We start from the raw sequence: 17,102 nt of genomic DNA on the forward strand, positions 1-17,102 counted from the left end.
AAGCACCCAACGCAAGCTCTGCGCCTCACACAGGAAATGAGTGGATGATAGTGGAAAGGTCCCACTTCACTGAAAAAAATCACAATCACTTTATCTGTCAGCACCAACAAATGCAGAGGGGAGACAATAGGACTTCAAACCCGCTTGTTCACACTGCCAAAAACTTGGTGGATGCGTTCAGACCGACTGCGGTGCCAGAGGCTTTGATAGCATCTGTGCTGTGGGCTGCAGTTCAGAGCTGGCAAAGCAGGTATTTTCCTCTGATACTGGTAATGTTAGCCATCTTAACAATGGGTGCAACCATTCACCTTCTTTCTGATAGCGGTAGAGAAGTAAGAGACTTTGAAGCCAATAAGCAACTCTTCAATTTGGTCATTTATCCCTTTTTGTTCTGAGAGTTTTAGTGCCCTGGTGTCTCTGATCCAGAGGGCAGTTTGAGGCAGTTTATCAGACTTCACACAGCTCCCACCGGAGACACAAAAGGCTTTGTGCAACTTTTTTTGGCATATGCAGTAGCACCCCCAACACCTGTAAACAGACTTTGACATGTGAAGTCAGCTCTTTATCTTTATGAAATAATGTTGGGTTAAAAGAGTGAGAAATCCCTTTAGCTGGTGTTTATTTTTGGACAGATTGCTGCTATAAATGTTGGTAACAATAGATTCATCCAGAACCTCTGCTGCCCCATCGCGGTCCAGTCAAGAGACTGTTCACAATCTGGCAACTAACAGTAGCTCTTATCAGTGGTTTATCTATAAAGCTGTAGTAAATGCTTAATTACAAGTTCTAACTCATAAAAGTGGTGCAAAATGATCATATTCAAAATAATTGCACAGAGCGACATCTCTTTTAATGTGTCAGGATTGATGTTCATATATTTTAAATCCACAAATCTCTCAGTCCCTATAACAGGAATAACAACACAGAGCCGACGCAATATTTCACATACAGGGCAAAGCATGAAGAAGATAAATGCTGACGCGTCCACCGCATATCAGTCATTTCAATGGTACGCTGAATAATCGATCCTTCAGTTGAATATGGATTGACGACTCTCATGAGGGATCTCTGTGGGAAGTGACGTTGTCATGCTTCGGTGCTGATAATGGCCCCAGCAAATGGCGGCCACTTCTAATTTGAGCTTGTAAATCACAACCCGCGAGTAATGGGCTGCACTTAGACGGGTCAGGGTTTGCCACTAAATCACCCTGGACCACAAAGACTGTGAAGTCAAGCTTCGCGGCGCCATCTTTTTTTATCGCAAACTCTTTTTAAAGGGGTGCGAGTGCTGGTGGTTGTTGGAGGTGTGGGTGAGGTGATCAGGGGGTTGGAAGTTGGCATTCAGCGCTCAGATCTAGATCTGACCTTGAGCAGATGTCCACCAAGATGGAGTGTGTACGCATATATATGTGTGTGTCATCAGCCAGGTTTTTGGAGAGTGTTTGGCTCTAATAGGGACTGGCAGGCATTTTGTTGGGCTTTATTACCACATGCCTCTTCCAATCCTGCTGCTGATTAGAGCCGCCATTATTGGCACACACACGCGCGTGCATGCACTCTTACGAGGCAGACCCACACACTTTGGCACACGCTCAAAGCTCGGGCCTTTGCATGTGATTAGCATCCCATTGCGTTGTCTTGTGCCGCGATCAAACGGAGCGCAAAGTTGTGCTCTTGTCGGGGCAGATTGGAGGAAGTGACGGGTGCGTCGTCACTCCACTTTTATTCTGCTCATCAGGGTGCTGTCAGCTCAGACAATGTCAAATTTGTTGCAAAGCAATTAAAGGCCTGGGCTGTCACAATTGGGCCTGATAGGGAAGGCTCACAGGCGAACACACGTGGGTGTACGGCACGTCTCCCCACACGCACACACACACACATTTACGATGAGCACGCAGGCGATTAGCTCAGAAAGTGCAGGTTTAAAGTGTTAGTCATTGCTGATTCACAAGCGGCTGGCTGGCTTCCACACAGCTACTCACAGTGCTGCCTGTCAAACACACAGGCAGCCAGCAGCTGGAGGTGTGTGTCTGTGTGTGTGTGTGTGTGTGTGTGTGTGTGTGTGTGTGTGTCTGTGCGTGTGTGCAGGTGTTCTTGAAATCCTGCTTTTTAACCAGAGCCCTCTACTCCCCCCGCCGCTCCGCCCCTCTTTGGCCTTGCGTGTGTCTGTGTGTGTGTGCGCGTTGGTTTGTGTGTAGACTTGCATGCCTATTTATGTGTGTATGGTTGTGTGTTTGTGTGGAGCCTTGCAGGGTTTTGGCTGCTGTGTTCTCCTGGATGAAGCCAATGGAAAGCTGAGGTCTGGATGACTTACTTATTTAGGAAAAATCCACCAGAGATGGCCAGTACGCTGCTGTGCTGTCACATAGCCGCGCGCGTGTGTGTGTGTGTGTGTGTGTGTGCGTTTGAGTTCATCCAGCCCAATAGGTAACACAGCCAGTGGCCTCAGTAGCAGCAGTATATTTCATTTTGCAGAGATGTCTCTCCTAACAGCCTTTAAAGTTATTCTGCTGTGCTGTTAAAGCTTCAGCAGGCACGCCGCCGGTTCAGTCCCAGGTGGAGACGCTCACTGAAGGGTTAAACGTTCTACCAGAAGCAGTTAACACGCACACACTGGCTCTCATATGGTGAGTTACTCATAGCTATGAGGTTCCTCATTAAGTCTAAATTCACTTTCCAGCGCATACTTAATTAAACTAACTCGATTTTGGAGGACCTGCCGTCAAATAGACCGTCAGGTTTTTACGTAACCTCTTCTTTCTCGCAACCATCACAAGAGGAAGTCAGTAGCGGGTTTCATATTATCATTGCCCAGTGAAAGCAACGTAGGATTAAATGCCTTTATATGGGTTCAGAAATCATTTCTACTGCCTTTGGTACATAAGCCATTTAAAAACCTGCTGGGATGTTTGAAAAACGCATTGTTTAAAGGATTTACATGGTTTTGTCTTTGCTTATGAAAAATAAATATCATGGAGATACGTGTTTTTCACAGGAAGTTGGTTTTATTTTTTTTACATTCATGCATTATAGCAGAATTTACATTAAACAGTATCATTCTATTCACATTAAATTACCAAAAAGTCTAGATTAGAAAAGATGTCTGATTTCCTTTTCGTGAGCATTACGTCAAGGTTGTGTTTGTGTGTGTGTGTGTGTGTGTGCGTGTGTGTGTGTGTGTGTGTGTGTGAGTGTGTGGTGGTGGTGGTGGTACTGGGGGGATGGGTGCTCAATCAATATAGTCTGATGAACATCACTGCTTTTCTAGTCGATGTACTGCAGCACCGTCTCACAGGGTGTAGCTGAGTTTCCAGCGTCTTGTTTATTGACAGCAGTGAATGAGCGATGATGGTGTCAGAGGTTTTGGTGTTGCCTTTGTGCGCTCCCTGTGTGTAACACGAGCCGGCCCATACGTTACTGACAGTACCCGCCGGGCCCTGCGAACTCTCGCTGTGATTAGTGAGCCATTGATGTTGACATGAATCTTCACTTCAGCTCACACACACACACACATGAACCACACACTCGCCGGCTGGGACCTGGCAGTTAGTTATGCGATCTGCAGCGTGAACCCCGGGATCCAGCGAATGTGAGCCTCGAGGGTTCAGGTGTGTGTTTTCATGTGCATGGCTTTGTGTGTATGGAGACACGGTCGGAGCGGCAATTAAAACGCAGAAATTTCGCATTAAAGTCAAGTAAATCCGTGCACTTTCTCCACCTCAGGTTCAGTATTGGTAAACTGTGGATTCATGCCGTTGGCCAACAAAAAGCTGTCCTGACAGGGCTGACCTTTGAGGGAGCTTAGAGCCAGAGACTCCAAAATGGAGGATGCCATCATAGCTTTTTTAATGTTACATCATTCGCTTTGTTTATAACCCTCCTTTGTATAATCTGCTCCACAAACGAGGAACGATTTTCAGAAAGCTAAGAGACAAGAGTCCAACTACGTATTTCGAACAAATTAGTGCTTATTGCTCCGAAGCTTGTTAGCTCACAGAGCATTTTTTCCCTCTTCAGTAACTCTTTATGCAGTGAAATGATGCACGATCCCATCCTGAGAACAAAAATGCCAGGGGGGAAGTTTGTACACAGGAAGTGAAAAGCTTGCAGGGCTGTCGAGAAGTCATGACACATGGCACATCTGGGCCGGCCTTTGCTCCGCCAGCTTCGGTAACGCAGTGCATTCTCTGATTCATCGCGTGTTAGCAGACACCTCTGCAGTATATCATGCTCTGCCTGTTTAAAAATTCATTTGTTAGCATTCAAAAACCAACAGCTGCTGCTGCTACTCCTGTGAATATAGCATGTTCCTGGTTGGCTAACTTGTTAGCGGTCATCTCACACCTACAGCAGGTCATCTAGTATACGTGAGAGTCCCTAAGTGTCTTGAATTACATCTATATTCGCTGTAAACTACAGATTATTTCCACTGTGTATCTGTCTGTGTACATCTGTGCAGCACAGATGTTTGTTTGTGTGTTTATGTGTAGGCTACTTATGAGTGTGTGCAGACTGAATGCCAGGTCTTCTCTGAGAGCGAGACTTTAAAATGATTAAAGCAGCTTCGCCAGTTTCAAATGAGCATACACATGCACACACACAAACACACAAACTTCCATCCCCGTCACTCATTATCCCTCTCTTCTTCTCTTCTCTTTTTCTCCTTAAGGCCAATGTGACCTTCATCTGAGTCGAGTGTCTCTATTCAACATTCACAAAGAAGAGGGGCAAAAAAAAAACCTGAAGGAGATTAAGAAGAAAGCACACAGACGCGCGAGGGAGGAGAAGAAAAACAAGTACGAAAGTAAAAACAGAACAAAGGGTGGAGAAGAAAAACACAGCAGCATCTTTTCTACCTCCTCTGAAACCCTCCTCAGCAAACAGTACGACTAGCAGAGTAAATGAGAGAGGAAAATGGAGGAAGGAAAGGAGGAGGAATGGGGGGGGGGCATGTAAAATGAGCGAAAAATCAAAAGAAATAAGAAAGTGAACATGAGGACGGGAAGGAAAGCCATGCAGGAGGGAGGAGAGCAGCAGTTGTCAAAGTAGGACGTGGAAATTACAGGCATTTTCAGGTACTCCCGGAAAGAAATTATTCTGAAGCAAGACAAAGAGAAAGAGGACAGAGATGTAAGGGCTGTGAGATAAGAAACAGCAAACAGAAAGAGAGGAGAGGGACAAAGCAGGGCTTGAATTTGGCTAGGATATTGGATTTCAGAGCATTTTGTTAAGAAAGAGGCTGAGGTTATGAGTTGTGTGTGTAGAGGGTGTGTGTGTGCGTGTGTGTGAGGGTGTGCGCGTGTGTGTCGGGTGCTCACGCCCTGCCCTGTTTGTGTTCGTGTGAGCGAAAGTGTGGCAGCCATATTTCACCTGAAGTGCAGAAGTGGAAAACAAGGACGAAAGAAAGAGAGGGAGGAAAGAGAAATGCAGGGATTGCAGCGCCAGTCAGTGAAGCTGACTGACCGTGCACAGAATTTCAAGTTTGAGTTTTTATGATTTGTGTTTGGAGCACTTCATCATCATTTCAAGCCAGAAACAAAAAGTTTTAGTCTAAATACACAAGGCCACTATCTCCACTTTTTCAGTTTTAGTTTAATTTACCTGCTAAAATCTCTCAAAATTCAGAGATGATGATAAAAGAAGTTGTTAGAAATGTTGCTTTAAGCTATTGCAAATCATAAACTTTGCAAGTATCAGCAACAGCTATACAGCATTTTTTTCCCTGGGGTTTGTCTCTCAGGCTACATACAAGCTGCCATAACAATCTGATTGGTGGAGGTTGCTCAATAGCAAGATCTGCAAACATTTATCAAAAGAAAAACCTTATTCAGACCAACTGCCACACATGAATATAATGTCTTTGGCGCCCCTAATGGGTCGCTAGGACCCGGCCAGTCGCAGAGTGTCAGTTTCAGCTTGTCTGTATGTATTTAATGTTTCGAAACAATCTCTTAGATGGCTGTTTCTCACAGAATCAGGGCTCTATGTTTGTGTGAGAGTGTGTAAGATAGTGGGCGGCCATCTCTAGTTTAAAGTGTGCGATGAAGGGCTCTCTCTCTGTACGGTCCATCGTCTGTTTGATCGAGCGATTGGGAGCTCCGACAGACTTCATTAAATAGTCTGATATTTCTTTTCTTAAAAAGTCATTTGTATCCTAACTTCCGCCTACAGAACACACAGACGGGTAGAAGAGGGATGCACTTGAAACACTTGCACACACACACACACACACACACACAGCACAGACACACACGGACCGTGACAACAACGGGGACCGAGCCGTGCACACACGAACACATGAGGCGTGAAAAAACAGCCTCGGGCAACATTGCAATGTTCCTCAATCCATATTTTTTCACATGTGTGTGTGTGTGTGTGTGTGTGTGTGTGTGTGTGTGTGTGTGTGTGCGTGTGTGTCTTACTGTCACAATGCACTTATCTCTCATTCACTCAAATCATTCTGGCTCTCCCTCCCTCCCTCTCTCTCACAGCGTGTGTTTATCTCTGTGAGGATATTGGGTGCCGATCATAAATAGCTTTCTGTGACAGGGTGCCATCGCAGACAGCGAGAGCTGGGGCAGGAAAAGGGGGAGGAGGGGAGAAAGGGGAAGTAAAGGGGACGTGGCAGTGAGAGGAGAGAGATTGAGAGAGCGATAGAGGGATGAAGGGGAAGGAGAGGAGGTGGAGGTTATGTACATCAAAACAGCTTGACGGGTGTCATCTGTCAGCGCACGTGAATGCACTGCACTTACATGCTAGCCCCCATACACACCCAGTCACAAGGCCAGAGCTGCTGTGTTCATGCACACTAACAGCCGAGGCGTTCACGTAATCAGCTGCAGAATGCAGCAGGCCTGTATTTGAAGCTTCGAGTGTATTTCTCGCACGTACAGTACATCGCTTCCACGTTTCCTGGATCGCTGTTAAGCTACTGTCGTGAAACGCTTCCTGCAATGACGCTTCACTTCCCCGACAGTTCCTCACGGGGCGTACAAGTACGTCTTTCCTGGTAGGCTTTTAATGCTCTTCAGGAAGAGTTAAGTTTCACTGAGGACGTCGTCCAAATCAAAAAATAGCTTCAGCAGGTAACCCCTCGTAAAAACCAACAAATAAAAATCATGAGGTTTACAATATAGAGGTGTTGGTATGCAAAACGATTCCTTTAACATAATTGCTCAGTAATTCATTGCAATTGTGTTTGACAGTTTTATTTTTTGTTACTGTTTAGCTACTGTTTATTCATATTCAAGCCCCAAGGGCATAATCCTGCTCTGTCCTGGCCGGCTTCTAATGTGAAGTGTCCGCAGAAATGTTTCTCTAGCACGAGCGTTATTCCAGACAAAAAACACCCGGCAAAGTAGACGAGATTGGAATTATTGAGTGAATGAGAGCAGCAATTCTGTTAAAAAAAGAAACCCAGACACACACACACACACGCACACACACACACACACACACACACACACACACATATATAATGTATATAACCTTTGTTGCAGTACAGATGCAAGAGGCTTCTGCAGCCATATGTAAATAATTAGACAAACACACGTATTCACATCAGCGAGAGATGATGCTTGTGCGACACACACGCACGCACACACACACACACACACACACACACACGGGTTTGCCTCCATCTGGTTTGATGAGGTGAACGAGTGTCAACCTGCCGCATCTCGCATTCCTCCGTCCCCTTCTCTCCACGCAGCAGCAGTCCTTGTCTCTCCATCGATCCCGGCTTATCTTCCCGTAAACCTGGACCTCTTTTCTCTCCTGCTCGCCTCGCCACCTCCCACCCTCCTCCCCTCCCTCCTCATTGCTATTGATCAGCCTGTGTGTTCAACAAAGTAGAGAGCAGGCAGTGGTTAATGTAGAACCGGGCTGGAGGAGCGCCGCTCTCGGTTTGCGTATCGCCTTTACCCCCTAATGGACCAATCAGGCTCTAATAGAGCCAGGGTTAGAGCATCTTTTCACTCCTCTCACCTTTCACTTCTGCTCTCCACTCCTCAACAAACGTCTGTCTGCACTGTGTGTCTGCCAGGTGCATTTTTAGCTGATGGTCGTTGATTTCGCTAACTGATCCAATAGCTGTCGTAGGCAGATTTCTTTTTATACATTTATTCATCCAGGGAAGGATTTACTTCTGCTGAGTGTGCACATGCCTCTTCAGAAATGTCCCGCTGTGCATTTTTTACAGTAATGCACATTCATTCCTGGGAGCTGCCCAGTACAACCACAGTCTGCTAATTTTGGCCACTGGGAACTGCCCAGTACTAGAAACTGAAGTCTCTCATTGTATCCAGACTTCTCTAAGTCACTGAGCACATTGAATCTAGCTGGGTTAAGTGCCTTGCTCAAGGGCATGTTCATTGTTAGTGGCTGTTGAGTCACAACCAGTAAACATACTACTACCGTGATAAGTTGACACTGCTTTTTTTTTAGGCGTTGCATGCTAAACTAGAACTTTAACAGCACCATTTCCCACTTACTTCAACAATAATAATATTTTAGTTAGGGGATGTGGCTCTGCTCATGTGATATTCTGAGCAAGCTTGACACAGGCCGACCCCGAGCTCACAAATCCCGCAGCAGAGCCCGAGATACGCAACATCTGATGAACACGAATACATATTGAGAGAAACGTTCTAAATTCAGCTAAATCTAAATGCTAATACGGGAGGCGGCTGGAGAGGCGGAAGGAGTTAAATGTGCTGAAAGCAGGGAGTGGTGTAGCAGCAAGATTACAGCGCTCCATGTAGATGCATGCGGAATGAGTGTTTTGACCATCGAGCGTTAGAGATCGCTTGCGGCCGTGTATGTTTGGACGGTATATGGAATGTGTGGCTCTAAAATAACCTCCAGCTGCTGCAGGGCTTCTGAAAGCTGTAAAAATAAATATATAAAAGTGCTGCTTCATGTGTCTGAATGAGGAACTTGACAATGAAAGCCTCAGCCTACAAAGGCGCTCTCGCCCTCAACATTTACACTACAGTCGCTCATGTCGCTCCTTTTCGGTCCTGTTTTTCTTCTCTCGGCCGTCATTCTTTTCATCTCTCTGTCAGTGCGCCCCTGCCTCCCTCCCCACCTGTCTGCCACAGAGTTGTGTAGGCTGTTCCTATAGGAGTCCAGCTAGGTGTAACCTTTCTGCCCTGTGGCACCTCACTGGGATCCAGAGCCCTGAGCTCAGCGTGAACTCCTGAACTCTCCCCCGAAAGAAGCGCTCAAAGACCAGAGCCGAGGAGAGGGGAGAGGACAGAGAGAGTGGGAGGGAAACCGAAGGAGCGCCACTGGACAATTAGCCCCCCTAGGAGCATAGTAGGCGGCCTCCCTGAGCCAGAATACACTGTTAGTGTTTCAGAGACCGGCAGCCAAAGAGGGAAAGCAAAGCGAGAGGGAGATAGTGTGTGCGTGGGCGTGTGTGTGTGTCATAGTGTTTTGCATTCGCACGCCCAGCGGTTGTTGTTCCAAAATGAGACAGTACGTCGGGTGCCCGCAGGCGTCAATACGACCATTTCTATTATTCAGAGCTGATTACAGCGCTAAATCGTACAGCAGTGAATACTTTTTAATGAGCTTTGAAATACAACAGAGAAAGTTTGTCAGCTTTTTTGTTTGTCTGAACGTGGCTGGTGGGTGAAAGGAGCGTATTTGCTGAAGTGATTTGATTAGTGCGCTGGTGTGTGAGGAGCAGGTTGCAAGATGTGTCTGCAGCTGTGCATGTGGCACGTGATGAAGCATTGCTTTCATGTGCTGTGCACAGTTTATGTTCATTTATGGTCCACATAAATATGTGTGCATGAATACATGCATGCGTGTGTGTGTGTGTGTGTATGTGGTAGCATTAATAGTCAACAGAAATATGCACCACAAACCAGTGAATTTGTGTGTCCATGTGTGTGTGTGTGTGTGTGTTAGGCTGCTGCTCATAAGCCAGTCCATTGCCTTGAGCAAGGCTGATCGACCTGTGACTACATGGTGATGATGAGGCAGCACACACACACTTATAGTATATATGTGTATTGATAATAGGTCGCGGCAGGGCAGTATGGATGTATTTTTCACTGCACTCGTGTGTTGATCAGAAACATACACTGCGCTGACAACACAAGGTCAATCAGAGAAAGAAAAAAGGATGAGGAAGCCCGAGATGGAGGCAGAGAGGAAACACAGACAGTGTGTCTGCTCACACATGAGCAACCTGGCTACTGTTGGCTTTCTGAAGGAATCAGAAAACAGGTTTCACCAATCAGGTTAAACGATTAAGAGAAAATTGGTTAATGCAGCTTGATTGTGAATCTATCACTGAACAGCCTTTAAATATTCAAATACTATGATTAATCCTGAAAAAAAACATAATAAGTTTGCTTTATAAACTGAATTCACATTTTCATGGTCATGCTAACAGTTTACAGGTTATTTTGCTCCACTGTTTCAGGTTTATTTTGGTACTAACCAGTCAATCTAATCAACGTGATATTCAGTCGACCAGGAAGCAAAAAACAGCAAACAAATAAATGTGCTGATTGAATTGTTATTGTTTCTGTAAGACAATTTACATCACCCAGTAAAAAGCTCCATCTCATCCAAGCGTGCATCCATTTTTGTGGCTGAGGAAGATGACGCCCCATTTCTTTATCTCACATGCAAAACTTGATTGGCTCAGTTGTTTTTCTTCTGCAAGAGTTCTGCAAGTAGCACATGACCAGGTCTGTTCATTTACTGATTTGCCCCTTTTACCAGAGGCTAATGCATGAGTGGAACGAGCTGCTGGAGTGATTGGAACAGCATTGATTAGACTCATCTATGGACACTAAAAGATCTCCACTCAAACTCAAACTAGTAGATTTCTTGGGGGTTGCTTTTCAGCCCCTTGAGGTAGATAACGATGGCTGCAAAGGGATTTCAGAGATTCGGATACTGTTGACATGGCTAGCGTTTTTGTTAATCACTCAGCAGATGCAAAGCAACATTAGCATTGCTTTGGAAATGTGTTTGTCCACACCTGATGAATGTGAAGTCCAGCATTTATTCTCATTTTGCTTTGGTTTTCCACCTTCTTGAGGGAAATATGGATCTTGAGTTACCAGATCTTCCTGTATGTTCACCAGTTAGTCTTTAACTGTCTGTCTGCTGTCTGTTTCCAGGGATAAAACCAAAACAGCGAGCTGAAAGATCCCATTAAGAGCTTTACCAACTTGTCAAAATTCAGTTTTCAGGTCAAACATGCTGCTCCTGGTTTCTGCATCATAAATAATCGCAACAGTCAAATTTTGGAAAGAAGCTGAGAGTTCAATAGTAATAATATTTCCATACTACGTCCACTCCCCAGATGTTTGCAGTACAATCAGCTTCCATTGGGCGTGCGTTCACCGCCGCAGACCAGAAGCACAGATGGTCTTGCTGTCCGATTAGCTGGACGTCAGTCTCTCCGGTTTCATCTCGCCTGCACCTCCTCTTCTATCACTTCCTCGGGTCTGAGCAGGTGTTTGGCCCGCAGTCAGAGTCCAAATCAGATCCATTTCATCTGTAATCAGCTGGAGCCCCTGGCACTGATGGAAGAGATCAGAGCTCCGATCAAAGAATTATAAGCCGGCCACGCCTGACCAGCCGACCATGACATGGACAAGGCGGCGAGGGGGGTGGGGGGTGCAAGCAACCAAGAGTTACAGCAGGGATGAAAGGAGAGAAGATGGGGATTTGAAGGCCTGCAGAATCTCCCAGGGGATAGACATGAAAGAAAGCAGGGTGCTGGGGGGAGGCAGCAGGGAGGCTAAGATGTTACACTGCAAGCCCTCATGGGAGTTTTTTTTTTTTTTCTTTTTGACGTTTCCATAAAGCGGAAATAGGTTGTTTAAAGTCAAATGTGGTGCTCAGTTCCGCTTCAGTTTGAGGTAATTAGGATGAGAAGTGAATTCCAATCACAATGTGAAAGGAAAGTCAATGACATTAGCTTGATGCAGTTGAATTGCTTGATGCCCCGCCGCTGGTTAGCAAATCATTAATTGTGTGCAAATATGGGAAATCATGTGCTCAGGTGCATGAAAATCGATGGATGGCTCACATATTGATGGGAGCAGTTTGAAAGGGGGATTTTCAAAGAACTTTGAGAATATGCTAACGTGCTTTGAGAGGGATGCTACAGCAAGCACGATCACAGATCTCTCACATTCGTCTTCTGTATTTCAAACGCACGTTCACAGACTGCATGCAGTGGATCAAACCCCTCTTTGATTATCAGTCTTTCATCTGTGCCAGCTCAACATGAACACGCTGCACGATCTGCCAACACATCGCCCACACACATCGCCATAAACCCGCAGTGTTTAATGTGAGCTGGTCAGCATAGTGTTTCGCACCTATATTCACAGATATGCCAGTTAATGCTATCACTTAGATGCAGACCCACTCGTGCTTCAGACCATTCAAACCATGCAGACTCTCAAAATAAACACACACTCTACCTGCTTTAAGTGTCCACCTGTGTCTTTGTGCTAAGACTTTCAGACGCTGAGTATGCAGGGTGTGTGTGTGTGTTTCGGTGTCAATGGAGTGTCCGTGTCTGCTCCATTAGCTCCCAACTCTGAATAAAAGCAGTGCATCAGCTCTGTTGCCTTCATCTGTCTTGTGACTGCATAGGGAAAAGCTCCTTAGTTCACTGTGGAGGTGTGTTTTTTCAGCCCTGTTGCACGTGTAGCTCTGCAGCCCTGTATGAATAAGTGAGAAGAAATAGCAAAAAATGTTGAAGTCCATGTTGACTTCCCTTACGTCCCACAAGTCATCAATTTTGCAGGGAGCGCTGTAACATGATATTTTTTTCCACTCCAATTTCATAGCCATTTTGCTCTGGACTTGAACCCGGAACCTTGAGATCTCGTCTTTGATGATTGTATATTTTTACATTTATATTCAAGGCATTTAACTAAAGCTGTCATACAGAACAACATGCGGCGTGTGAGCTCAGATTCAAATCACAAAAACTTTTTTTGTAAGGGGAGTTCATGTTTTTAAGGGCCGATCTCTGATCAAAACGTTTCAGCTGTAAAAATTCATCTCAATTGGTGAAATTTTCTCCCAAGGCTAACTGGTGGGTTCACACACTCCCCGATAACGTGTTTGAACCCCTGAATGCATTTGACTCACAAAAATGAAAGTAGGTGAACTCGGGTCACACATTATCATTCAGCAATGAATCTTTCTGTGTGGAGAAAGATCATGTTTTGAACAATTTATCTTTGAGAGCTTTCTCTCAAAGTGAAGTTCATAAAGCTGAACTGTGCCACCAATCAAACTGTTCCTCTTACAGGACCCACATCTTTCTTTTTCAGTGACATCCCCTGCCTATATGATGGAGATGCCTCTGTGGTCACAGGTAGTACAATTCAAGCTCATAATCAAGTCATTTGTGTCGATTGTTTCGTCTTTAAAACAGATGAAATACACTCAGTGCAGTGACATCATTTGAACTTGCTTCCAACAAGAATAGACTATTTTCAACTATTTCCTCAATGTAGCTTTCTGTATTCTACGTGCTGTGTTGTTGCAAGATACTGACACTGATGTCCAGAAAGTTCTTGAAGCAAGATGATGGGTTGTGTGGGAACCAGGTTCAAATCATCCAGGCTGGCAGATCTTCTCACTTGTTTTGAAAGTAAGAGCCTAAAGCCATGCTAGCAGCTCTTTGAAGCTGTGCTGCACCGCTGTGCTTTGAGCTAAATGCTACTATCAGCATGCTAGCATGCAGAGTTTAGCAGGTTCACAGTTTATCATGTCGGGTATGTACCAAATTTCAGAGCAATCTGTTCAACAGCACATATATGAACCTCATGGTGACGCTAGAGGAAGGTCAGGGGATCACCAAAGTCTGCATGAAATGTCACGGCTGATATTCCAATAATAATCCATTCTAGAGTGCGATTAGTCTTGGTTTCAATACATTGCTGACTTTCAGTGTCCCCGTGATGCTCCCACTGCTGTTTCAGAAGCCTCCCCTAGTTTGTTAGGACAGGCCTTTTTTAATTTTTCCAAATGATTCAGTGTTGAAAGCTGGCAGCCTCAGAAAGCCATACATGTCAAACCATTTAAGCGCTGCTGCTCCAGCGTCCCACCATGCAGAATTCAAAGTGAGGGGAACACGGCATAAATGTCCTGGAGCCGCTCACATCCCTCCGTCCATGAGGTGTGAAATCGTTTGATCCAGTTTGTTCTATTTAGGTGAAACAGCTTTTGTGTGTGTCAGAGATTGCACTCGTGCGTATTTGTGTGTGGTTTTAAACGCCCCCGGAGCACTAAAAGGTGGAGGGAAAAGGGGAGGGGACGGAAGGAAGGAAGGAAGAGAGCTGACGGTAGCTGCTGTGTTTGTTTTGCAGGGAGGCGAGAGGGGAGATGAAGGGTGGGAGCTGTCCTTTAGTCCATCCGTCCGTAAATGTGTGTGTCTGTGTGTGTATAGGGGCAGTTACGGGCTAATGGACATTAAGTCTGTTCAGTGTGATAGTCAGAGTGTAGGGCGGTGGGTGATGCGCCCTGGCCCTCTGTAACCCACAAAAAGGGTCAGAGGTCGGGGTTAAAAGTCAAACAATGCCTGGAAGGACTAGCAATCAGCTGGGACTGCACCAGAGGTCAGTGTGTGTGTGTGTGTGTGTGTGTGTGTGTGTGTGGTGAGGAAGGGTAGGAAAAGGCTGCCAGGAAAGGAGAGGTGGGGAAAATGAAGGGCAGGAAGAGGACAACGGAAAACACAGACATACAGCGGTGAAGAACAGAGGAAAGACGGATGGGGCTCGAAAACGCTCTCCTCCTTTTTTTTTTTTTTTCCCCCGACATCCGCTCACTTCGAAGAAACGACCCTGCTTTGCTGCTCCCTACAGGGACTCATCTTACATCCAAATACACTCTGACAAGAAGCACACACTGAATATACACAAGCCCAGATTCAGGCAAAACACACACACACACGCACATAAAAAACAACAAGCACAGCCAAAACACACGCAGGAGCTCCGCAACCTAATCAGAACATGTGGCCTATTTCTCTGTATGTTTTAATGAGCTCTCCATCGTGGAGTGCTGACTGATATTATTAGGCTGCCGTGTCTCAGCTCATTAGCTAAACCAGGCTCAACAACAACACCAGCAGCTACAAGATGATCCGATGCCGCCTGCAGAGTTATGTGACACCGCAGGACCTTAAAGAGGCCGTGGTGAGAGACGGAGCAGCTGAGTTAATTTGGTCACCAGGGGAGAGTGATGCTGAAGCTCTCTTCTCATGAGAAAGCAAGGGATCACAAGAATCCGCTTGATAGAAAGATAAGGAGAGCGATATCATAGAGTGACTTCAGCCGCCCTCCCCGGCGTTCATAAAGTTCCCAGCAGATGTGTTTTGATTCAGTGTGCGTTTTTAGCAGCAGTGTGGTGTCAAGTGAAGAGAAGTAGTCAACAGCAGCGAAACAATACTGCAGATATTGTAGCTAATCTGTTCTTGTTGATTGTTCTTGCTCTGTGGTGAATGGCTCAATTTTCTAAATTGCTACTCTATGGTAGCTACTGCTATATGCTATTAAAGCAGCTAAATGAGTCAAAGTGAGCCGAGGACTTCGTCTGCCTCTGCTGGTGCTTAAATGATTTGTACAGCTACGTTTCTCAGTAATCTGCTGGCATGTTTACTTCAGCTGATCACTAGCTATTAGCTGCAATGCTGTATTATAAAAGTTGCTGCATTCTCATGCACTACACTTAAATACCATCTTCCAGGTGCTTGTGCTTGACTGCACATTTTAAAGGTGTAGTGTGTTGGATTTAGTGGCATCTAGCAGTGAGGCTGCAGACTGCAAACATGCTGAATCCCCCTTACCTCTCTGCTCCCTCTCCAAGCATGTCGGAGAACTACTGCAGAAACAGAGTCAGTGAGAGAGGACCTGATGCCTCTGTGGATATAAAGAGCTCATTCTGAGGATACAAAAACACAATGATTTTCAGGTGAAAACATACTTATGAGTTTTATATTCCTTCTCTGCCCCTAAATCTTACCTTGTATTGAACATTTATTTGACAGTTCTCTCTGGTTACGAGGTGCACTAAGATTTTACATACAAAAATCTATTTTCTGAAATATGATGCATTGTTATAGATGAAAGCACTTGAATGCACATTTTTCAACATGAAAATGCTGTGAACATGTACAGATTATAAATCAGTATCACGGTGTGGTACAGGGGCCAGTCTGCTGCACAATGTGTACTGTTTAATGAATGAATTTTCTTTGAAATGTAACTTCTTTTCTTTATAGTGTTGCACTGTAAAGTAAAGTGAACTTTGTCCGACGCTGCTTGTAAACAACAGCGGCAGTGGGTTTGACAGTGTTGTTTTTTTATGTGACAGTGGGCACATTTCAGCAGGAATCATCATGTAAAATCATGTTTGTTGTTGTTTTGCTATGATGGTGTTGAGCTGTTCTTTATTGATTAGCTAATATTTCCTCAGCCACGCATTCAGAACAGAGTTGGTCTTTTATTGTGTGACGGGCAGACACACTAAACAATTCTGTGAGAATACAACAGTGATACAGGAACTGGAAAGTAATTTATATCAAAGTTAACGCTGTGCTTTAACTATAAATCCATCTTTACAATACAAGAGACAAGCTAACATGTCTACTGAATAGTAGACCCTTGAGAGTCTCCCCTTTCTCCAACCATATTTTTCTGTTTTTGTCAAAGAGGGTTGCAGTGTGTCCCAGCATGCACTGGGTGAAACGGGAACAAAAATGTTCCACCGTATTGATCATATTTCACGAGGACTTTATAAACCACTGTTTCCCAGATTGGAAAATCAACATTTCGTGTTACGCTTTGCCAACATTATTAGTGACAAACTGTGATGCTGTTCGACTGACGGACAGGAGGAGAGAGAGGGAGGGCGAGGGGATGAAAGGAAAGAGGCAGCAAACAGAGAAAGAGGACGTGTAAGGGAGAGCAAGGTGTACGCTGAAGATTTTAAAGCTCTTTTCAGGCAAAAGCCTTGACTCGCCTTCTCCTCCACCATCCTCTTCCTCCTCATCTCCCCCTGTAGTGTTTACACACTGCCTCTTCACTTAATCCGGCCTTCAG

The 17,102-nt window shown here is 45.2% G+C and overlaps 1 protein-coding gene across 2 annotated transcripts in view; it reads left to right on the forward strand.

Moving 5' to 3' along the window:
- sema4c (sema domain, immunoglobulin domain (Ig), transmembrane domain (TM) and short cytoplasmic domain, (semaphorin) 4C) overlaps positions 1 to 17,102 on the forward strand; it is an 86,372-nt gene that overhangs the window by 24,034 nt on the left and 45,236 nt on the right. Inside the window, exon 2 of one of the 2 annotated variants that reach the window (XM_041936689.1) lies at positions 4,670 to 4,796. The exons of the other annotated variant lie outside the window; for it this stretch is intronic. The gene's annotated coding sequence lies outside the window, so the exon portion shown is untranslated. The remainder of the gene's footprint in view (positions 1 to 4,669; positions 4,797 to 17,102) is intronic. 2 annotated transcript variants of the gene reach the window in all.

Source organism: Chelmon rostratus, chromosome 5 (assembly GCF_017976325.1).
Source record: "Chelmon rostratus isolate fCheRos1 chromosome 5, fCheRos1.pri, whole genome shotgun sequence".
In the NCBI taxonomy this organism is placed as follows: Eukaryota; Metazoa; Chordata; class Actinopteri; order Chaetodontiformes; family Chaetodontidae; genus Chelmon; species Chelmon rostratus.